The following is a 10189-nucleotide window of genomic DNA, read 5'->3' as shown; positions in this document are numbered from 1 at the left end:
TCCACCACTCTTGCCTTATTCACCAAGTCGGAGAAGACACGGACCTCCATAGGAGTCACAGCAGTCATAATATTGTCCTTCAGCCCCCTTTGGTATTTAATACACTTCCAACTCTCATAAGTCTCTGGGGCACCCTGATATGCCCTAGAAAACCTACAGAATTCCTCAAATCTGCTTGTGTAGTCCGCCACGGATAGGGAACCTTGCTTTAGCTGCATCAATTCCATCTCCTTTGCTTCCCTTACAGACTCAGGGAAGTACTTCTTGTAGAAGGCCGTTTGAAATATATCCCACGAAACATCGGCATTCTGGAGCTGTCGCAAGTGACTGACGATCGGTTTTTTTATCGGTAAAGAAATTCACAAATATAATCGCGTTACAAGTATAGCTTCTAAACCAACAGAAAATCCTTTCGTACAAACGTTTGGTTGTCACAAGTAACAAAACCCTTTAAAATTAATAACCGAAGTATTTAAACCTCGGGTCGTCTTCTCAAGGAACTGCAGGGAGGTGTTCTTATTATTAGTTATGGAAAACAGTGTTTTTGGGTTTTAAAAGGTCTGAACAAGGAAAATAAATTGCAGGAATTAATAAATTAATATCTAATAAAACTCTTGGCAAGGTATGAAAATTCGGAAGCCCTATCCTAGTTATCCTTATCGATGGTGATGAGAATTGAGTTTTAATCCCACTTAGTTAACCTTTACTAAAGCAAGGGAAAGTCAAGTGGACTAATTAGTTAGATCCTCAAGTCCTAGCCAACTCCTAAGAAAGGACTAGAGTTAGGGGAATTCAATTCAATTAGCAAAAATAACAATTAACAACCACGATAAGTTTGATAACTCAAGAGTCTCCAGTTAATCAATTAAAGCCAAGAATATAAAAAGCTAAATAAGAATCATAAATCTGAAATATCTCAATTTATATTAAATAAAGTAAATCCTAACATGAATGGTTCATAAGCCAATTTGCCAACATAAGTAATTAAATAAAAGCATTAAAGTATCTGAAAGTAAAAGAGAAATATAAAGTAAAAAGAATATTGAACCTGAGAAGGAGTTGAAATCCTAAATCATTTAAGAGGAATCCTAATCCTAAAACCTAAGAGAGAGGAGAGAACCTCTCCCTCTAAAAACTACATCTAAATTATGAAAAGTGAATAATGGAAGACCTCCTCATGAATGGATGCATTCTCCCACTTTATAGCCTCTAATATGAGTTTTCTGGGCCAAAAACTGGGTCAAAAACAGCCCATAAATCGCCCCCAGCGATTTCTGTTACGTTCAGGTCGCGACAAAGTGACGCGGAGGCGTCGTCCACGCGTTCGCGTCACCTGGCGTCGGGGCAGCTATGGCAAATTATATATCGTTGCGAAGCTCCAGACGTTAGCTTTCCAACGCAACTGGAACCATCTCATTTGGACCTCTGTAGCTCAAGTTATGACCGTTTGAGTGCGAAGAGGTCAGGCTGGACAGCTTAGCAATTTCTTCAACTTCTTGTATTCCTTCCACTTTTGCATGCTTTCTTTCCATCCTCTAAGCCATTCCTGCCCTGTAATCTCTGAAATCACTTAACTCACATATCAAGGCATTGAATGCTAATAAGAAAGGATTAATATTAGCAAATATAAGGCCAAAGAAGCATGTTTTCAATCATAACACAAAATCAGGAAGGAGAATGTAAAACATGCATTTTGTATGAACAAGTGTATGAAAGATTGATAAAATCCACTCAATTGAGCACAAGATAAACAATAAAATAGTGGTTTATCAGCGACACTCTGCTTGCCACTGGTGCTGGGCCTCTCCCGCAAGCTGATAAGCGGCGAACTCGACATACTGATTATTCAAAATGTGCTGTGCCTGTAAAGCACACTCCATAGCCTGGAACCAGTTGTCTGCTTCAGTAGGATTAGTTGATCCTCGGAAAAATGGTAGATGAACCTTGAGGAACGTCACCAAGGTCATCGGAACACCTCCAGTGTTATCGCCGTTTCCCTCAGCATTGTCATTAGCATTCCCTTCGCCATTCCCGTTTCCGTTTCCGGCCGGTCGGCCTAATCTCTGAATAGCTTGCAGAGACGCAGCAGCATTAGCTTTCATGGTATTCGCTAAGTTAGCCATGGCCGCCATGAATTCAGCATGGTTGTCAGCCGGTTTCTCATTCCTACTTTCTCGTGAACGTGCTCGACCTCGTCCGCGAGTGGCCATTAGGGTTCCTGTCTACACCAAACAATCGATATCAAGGTGATCAGTCTTAATATCAAAATCCTAGTGCTTCAATTATCTCAAACAAGCACTCACAAAGAAGCATGCTATGCATATATCAAGTAGATAACCTAATAGCATCAAAGAAAAGACACACAGAGTATGCAATGAAGCACAATCGATCCATCCCACAGGCTCACGAGGACGAACCGCTCTGATACCACTAAATGTAACACCCTAATTAGTCTAAGCTTTACCTCGTGTCGTAAAGCAAAGGTTAATCAGAGATTATGACAGTTATAAGCTCATACATAATATATATATAGAGAAAGAATAGTATAATCTAGAAGCCCGATGAAGGATATAACTCAAAAATAGGATTTGAAAAGCGCAAACGTACTAGCGAAGCTTCTAACTTAAGGTGCAAGAAACATATATAAGATACCAAAAGATAAGTATATGTAATATCACAATAAACTAGCCACAACTCGCGGAGTTTAAGCCGGCTAGCTATTTACAGACCAAAAAGAACCAGACAGTAAAAACAGCTTATACAATTTTGTTCTCTCAAATACATGCCTCTAAGCGAAACAAATTACAAATGTGAGAGACATATACAAAATAAGCCAAAAAGACTCAAAAAGATATAAGGATCCTCTGCTTCTGTTATCAACCAGATAACTCATCGAGGTGGGTTGTGACCTGTATCTGAAAAACACAACAGAAATATCGTATGAGAACCGGAGGTTCTCAGTATGGTAACAGTGCCCAGTGATGTAGGATATAAGACCCCGGGACGCCAAAGGCAATCCTAGACTCCATATCCATCACAAGAATTCAATCTTAAGGCATAATAAAACAAATAATCATAATTATATAAACCTTAGCATAAATAAATAACCCAGGTAATCTATCTTAGGGGATTTCTATTCTAACCAAACACCACTGTCCCACAGCCTTCACCAACCTATCCTCCATGCGATCCCATCGGCACCGCCTTCCGAACATCCTCAATCCCAGTAGAAAACACAGATAATACAAAATGCAAGTAAAACACAAGTATTGGCATGTAAGGCAAATAATTCAAATAGCAATTAGGCATGTTATACAAATAGGCAAGCCATTACAAGTAGTCAAAGCATACAAACAGATAGAAAATGCATATGATGAATGCCTGTCCTACTGGCTGTGATATCACATTGTCGGTTCAACTGCCAACCCGACATATCTCCATGGAGACGTCGCCCTTCGGAATCCTCATATGGGAACCCCCGAGATATAGTGCTCGGATCACTGTCCAGGTACTTTGCCTGCACGCTCTATTGATCCGAAGGGATGCGAGTGGGATACTCTTGTCACAAACCTCACATCTCAATGCAAGTAGGACGAACCACTGCCCTTACGCCGCCGGTGCTACCTCGACAGGCGGGATCCAACCGCCGTCCCTGCTGGGCGCATAGCGTCTCATAATCTCAATATAAAATAATAGTACAGTGGTTTTTCAGAAAGTAGTTTCAATACATCCGTGATTCCTCATCACACATTCGAGTCCTCGACTCATCTCAACCACTGTCAATTCACATTTTTATTCCAAACTCAACAGTTCCTCAATTTTCATCTCATACATCAACCATTCATCACATAACGTCAAACCATCCTCAGCACGCCGGAAACCTAGGCCTCCATTTTCTAAATTTTCCAAATAACAACATCTAAAGCTAGTAACTTCTTTGCCAATGTTTTAAATGTCCAAAACTAGGCCCAAGAATCCTAAAATGGTGTTATAGAAGCTTGCAACCTTGTTGGGAAGGTAGAATAGTTGAAAACAAAGTAAAATTTGAGAAACAGGGCATGTGCGGCCGCACAGGGGAGTTTGTGCGCACGCCCAGGAAGATTTTAAAAGTGTGCGTGCACACAGGTGTGTGTGTACGCACAGATACTGAAATTTATAAGGTCTGTTCACTCGCATAGGGTGTGCTAGCGCCTCCAACAGACGACCCTTCCCGACTTGTGCGTGCGCACAGGGCTGTGCGTACGCACAGGTCGCAATTCTTCATTGATGTGTGCACACACAAGCTCTGCTAACGCTGCAAGCAGAGAGCCTTTTCCTGCCTGTGCGTACGCACAGGTCTATGCATCCACACAAAATAAGATTTTCGCAGGGTTGTGCGTGGGCACAAGGCTGCGCGTGCGCACATACCAGAAATTATAAAATTCTGCAACTTTGCAGAATTTTTGATTTTCAACATCAACTTTGAATGATCATAACTTCCTCTACAAAATTCTAAATTTTTCAAACTTTATATTGATTCGAAGAGTTTTTAATAAGTTTTAATTCTAAACAAATTTCAACAAATTTTGAAAACCAAAACAAAATTTATGATCATACAAATTTCACCAAAAATTTGTTTTTACCAAAACTTATAAAAACATCAATTTATCAACTTTCACAACCCACACCCAACCAAAACAATACCAACTCCCATTTTCAGCACAATCCACTCTCTTAGGTTACAATTTACTATTCCTAACAAAACTTCCATCACACTTCATCATTCTCAACCTTAATTATCAAATATACCACATATCAAATAATTTTCCACCAACACATTCACAAATCCTCATTCATCAATATCAATCTTCACCATCAACTCAATCATTCTCTATATTAATAATCATAATGCACATTCATACAAGTTCATCATACACTACTTCCCAACATCATTATCTAGCAACATTCACATCATCAACAACCCACACAATCATCAACAACATATAAATTTCCAAACCTATCCTATGGGTCACTAGCCTAAGTGTCCATGAATATTATATACTACATAGAGGAAACCGAAACCATACCTTGGCTGATTCCCTATATGCACCAAGACCCAAAATGAGCACAAGCAAGCTCTCAATTCCAAACCAAGCTTTCAATTCCACTTCAACAAGCACCAATATGTTCAATAGCTCCCAAACTCACAATAATCAAGCTATATACATATAAATCACCACAAATCAACCTAGGGATCAACATAAACATAATCTCACAAAGGTTCAAGAGCTCTTACCTTTTCTAATAGCTTTGGAAGCCAAAACCCAATGCTAAGCAAGGATTAGAGTGAACCTAAACACCCAAAATCACAAAAACTCACTTAATTCCAAAGCCGTAAAACCAAAATTTTAGAGAGAAGAACTGAGAGGGATTCGAGATTTCCTTACCAGTTTCGTATATGAGTTTTGTAGAGCTCTTCACAAGGAACGTGTAGCCACAAACGGTGCGACGATCGAAGCTTTGTAGCTCAAGATATGAGCTTGAGAAGATTGAAGTGAATAGTGCTCAATCTCTTCTCCTCTCCCTCTTTCAAATCTGACGTGTGTGTGTTTAATGAAGGTGAAAATGGTTCAGTTAGTGTTTATATATGTTGGGCTTAGGCCCAACTTGGGCCCAGTCCAACCCCTAAGCATTTTTAGCCCGTTTGGCCCAACTTTGGGCCAAACTCCTAAAATTAACGCCTGGTTTTCCATTTCTAACATTTTTCTAAGGTTTTTGACTATTTTCACTTTTTCTCATGTGGTACCAGGCAGACTTGAACCGGTTCAACCGGTTCAACTACCGATTCGTAGTTTTTCACGGTTTTTCGCAGAAAACACATTTTCTGACTCAGAAAGACCTACTAAGTCCAAAAATCACTTTTAAATCCTCAAATTCTCACTCTAAATTTTCGGAACGTAATTTGGGCATTATTACCTCTTAATTAACCGGTTGATTAGTTGCAGTTCTTACACGTACGCATGGGTCACACATACGTGTCGTCTGGCTTTTTCTTGTCACGCGTACGCAACATGTCACGCATGCGCGTCGCTCTAAGCACTCCAAATCCTTGTTTTTCAATGACATCTCCACTTTTCATGCTTTTCTCTTCACTTCTTCCATCCAATACTTGCCTTATGAACCTAAAATCACTTAACAAACACATCAATGCATCGAATAGAATTAAAGTGAATTAAGTATAGCTATTTAAAGGCCTAAAAAGTATGTTTTCACACTTAAGCACAAATTTAGGGAGAATTATAAAACCATGCTATTTCATTGAATAAACGTGAGAAAAGTTGATAAAACCCACTAAATTAAGCACAAGATAAATCAAAAAATTGGGGTTTATCAAACCTCCCCACACTTAAACTAAGCATGTCCTCATACTAAACTCAAGAAAGAAACAAAAGGGTATCAACATTTATTCAATGCAAACTACCTAAATGCAACCTATCTAAATGCAACTATCTAAATGAATGCAACCACTTGGTCAAAATAAATCAATTCCCAAGAATACATATATAAACATAAGGGCTAAGGGTATAGCAACCAAGTCAAATCTACAATTGAATTGAGTTATTGAAAAGAATTTACAACTTGCAAGAAAAGAGATGATCATGGGTGAAAACATGTAACTGAGCAATCGAACCCTCACTGGATGTGTATCCGCTGTAGTCGCTCAAGTGTATAGGGTTGATTCACTCAATTCTCTCCTAATCATGCTTTCCAAGATTTGTTTTTCATCTAACAATCAATAATTATTCCATACATGCATACAAATATCATGAGGACTTATCCATATGTTGTAATGGGGCTAGGGTCAAGGTAAGATTGTATTTGTTTTTCATCTAACAATCAACAATTATTCCATGCATGCATACAAATATCATGAGGACTTATCCATAGGTTGTAATGGGGCTAGGGTCAAGGTAAGATTGTATTTGGTTAAGTGGACTAGAATTTGAATCTTTGATTAACTTAAACTTTCCACCTAACCTATATAACAACCTATACTATTTAAAGCAAACCTAACTACCCATAATTCTCACTTTTTACACACTCATGCATTCTCTTTTTTATCACAACCCATATGCATTGATTATTATTGAACTTCACTTTGGGACATTTTGTCCCCTTTTTATTACTTTTCTTTTTCTATATATTTTTTTCTTTTTATTTTTCTTTTGTTTTTCTCTTTTTCTTTTTGATGAATTATATACAAAGGTACCAATGCATATGGTTTAAACATTTAATGCATGAGTATGCACCCAATTCCCAAAATTTTCAACAAAAATTAAAAAATACACTTTTATCTCTACCCAATATTCCCAAACTTCCCAAACTTGAATAATAAGCACTCTCACTAGCCTAAGCTAATCAAAGATCCAAACAAGGGATATTTATTATTTTTCGCTTTGAGACTTGTAATGTGGTAAAATTGAGAACAAAGGTGGTTTAGCATAGGCTTAAAGTTGGCTAACAATGGTAGATAAAAGGTAAGGCTATTTGGGTAAATGGGCTATTTAAAACAATGGCCTCAATCATATAAATGCATTCATATACAAAATAATGGACATAAAGAGTCAAACAAATCAAAGATTACAATCATAGAAAGAGAATAATATAAGCAAGAACGAAAATTATGGTTATATGATGTAACCACACAATTAGGCTCAAAACACACATGCTTGTGTTCTTAGCTCAAAAATCATGTTCCACAATGTATAATTCAAGCAAGTTCTAAAAATTTTTTTTCAATCAATTAGGGTGCCCTATAGATAAAATCTTTGGAAAATTTTCATTATTTTGGCTAAGCTTATTATATATATATATATGCAAAGCAAGAAATGCAACTAAAAATCCTAAAAGACCTAAAAATGAAATGCAAAGGTGTTAGGATTAGAAACTTGTCACCCAAAAATGCCGATTGGTCGGATGACCTCCCCACACTTAAAAGTTTGCACTGTCCTCGGTGCATTCAAAGATGAGCAAGGGGGTATGGCGACTATACGGGTTGCCACCTTCAGCTGGTGGGTCAACCGGCTATTGCGTGTTCTTTCTCCTGCTTCCATTTTTGCTTATGAACACTCATGCATGAAAAATTAGAAAATAACATTGTAAGATGAGAAAATGCAAAATCAAAGAAGCATAAATTGTTGGAATGAGGTAAGAATCACTAGAATTAAGTGAGTGAATTAATGTGACATTGATGAAAAATAGGTGTGTGAGTTCTAAGTTGCATGCAGTTTAGAACACACATTAGCATAAAGAGCTATGTCATAATTACACAAGAAAGTATGCACTTCACTCATTCTAGTGTGCTCGAGATGCTTCAAAGAAAACTTGTAAGTCAAGTCAACCAAACAAGTAGTGAAGAAGCATCAAAGCATTCAAGCAAATAAACAACAATTGTGAATTGGATAATGAATGGACATTGATTGGTGTGTAAGTAAACTTAGTAAACCAAATGAAATATAAAGCTCACACATCAAACAATGACACATATTGAAGTTTGTTTGCAACACCTAAGTGACAAAGAGGTGGAAGACATGGGTGCTATGAAACTTAGGACAAAGAAGATAGAAGTGAAAATCAATCACATAGCAAGCATGGTCCACAAAGGTTTAGAAAGCTCAAAAATATGTCACTAGGTAAGCGTATGATCCAATTTCACAATTCCATAAATCTCATTGCATGAAATAGGTGATGTGAATAAAGGTCAATCATAAACAAGCATCACCTAACAAAAAATGCATTGATAATAGAAAGGTTGCCTCATCATAAATAATGAATTCAAATCGCATGCTGGCTAGCTACAACATGCAATTGAAAAGATGTAGAAAGCTTGAAGGCAATGTAACATGTACTTGGTATTCACAAATGTTAAGCATGAAAAATTCAAAATCAGGTAACAAATTGTAACCTCAATAAAAGAGATCCAACAATGAACATTAACAAAAATGATGTTAAAATAACATCCTATCAGTAATCAGCAGTAATAAACAACAACACAATTAATAATCCAACACTTATAATGAAAAATGGAAAATTAAACACAAATCAAACTAACTAAACAACTACTAACTAAAAGAATTGGTGATAGATGGTGATTGGTAGTGTTGGGTGATGGTTGAAGAAGGAAAAGAAAAAAGGAGAAGAGAGAAGAAGGAAAGAAATAGAAAGAAGGAAAAAAAAAAGAGTGGTGAAACAGGGCAGGGCCACACGTACGCTTCGTGTCACACGTACGCTTCGTGTCACACGTACGCGTGAGTTGCAGAAATGAGATGCGACGCGTACGCATAAGTGACGCACACGCCTAAGCGACGTGCACGCATGAGTAAAGAGAGAGAGATAGGTGACGCGTACGCGTGAGGTACGCATACGCATGGGGCAAAATTGTGCTAGAGGCACAATTTCAGCACACTACACGCGCAACTCTCTGGTTTTTGTACTGGCCCTGAAAAATTTGGATGTCACACGTATGTATAGACGAGGCGTACGCGTGAGTGGTCCAAAAACTTGGGGTCACGTGTACGCGTAGGTGACGCGTACGCGTGGTATGGTGCTTTGTGTTTCAAAATTTTTCCATTCCTTGCACCAAACCAAACATTCCAAACCTCTAAATAGCTACCAAAACACTATCAAACTTTATTTAACATACTAGACTCCCAAATAAACTCAACTAACCAAACAAAACATGAAATTAAACTAATTTTACCAATATTTACAAAAGAGAAAAATGAAAAGAGTTTATCATGGTGGGGTGTCTCCCACCTACCACTTTTATTTATTGTCCTTAAGTTGGACAATTGGGAGGCTCCTATCAAGGAGGCTTGTGCTTGATTTCATCCTTAAACTTCCACCAATGCTTAAACTTCAAGTGGTTGCAAGAATTTCCAACCAAGCGCACCAACCTTTGGTGGAGTTTTCCACAAGCTTGGAGCTCCCACAATTGATCCTCATGTATGCCGGGATCCCAAATCTTGTTTCTATACCGGTCTTCTAATTGATCGTCATTACTCCACTCGGGTGGCAAGCACATGAAATTCTCCTTTAGGCACCAAACTCTCCTTCTAGATATTCTCAATTGAGTATTATGCCACCATTTGCACTTAGAGCTCGAAAACTCAACCATAGTGAACCTTAAATTGCGGTGCCGACCACTAAC

Source organism: Arachis ipaensis, chromosome B3 (genome assembly GCF_059453495.1).
Source record: "Arachis ipaensis isolate K30076 ecotype BB chromosome B3, ASM5945349v1, whole genome shotgun sequence".
NCBI classification, from domain to species: Eukaryota; Viridiplantae; Streptophyta; class Magnoliopsida; order Fabales; family Fabaceae; genus Arachis; species Arachis ipaensis.
This window is presented reverse-complemented; position numbering follows the sequence as displayed.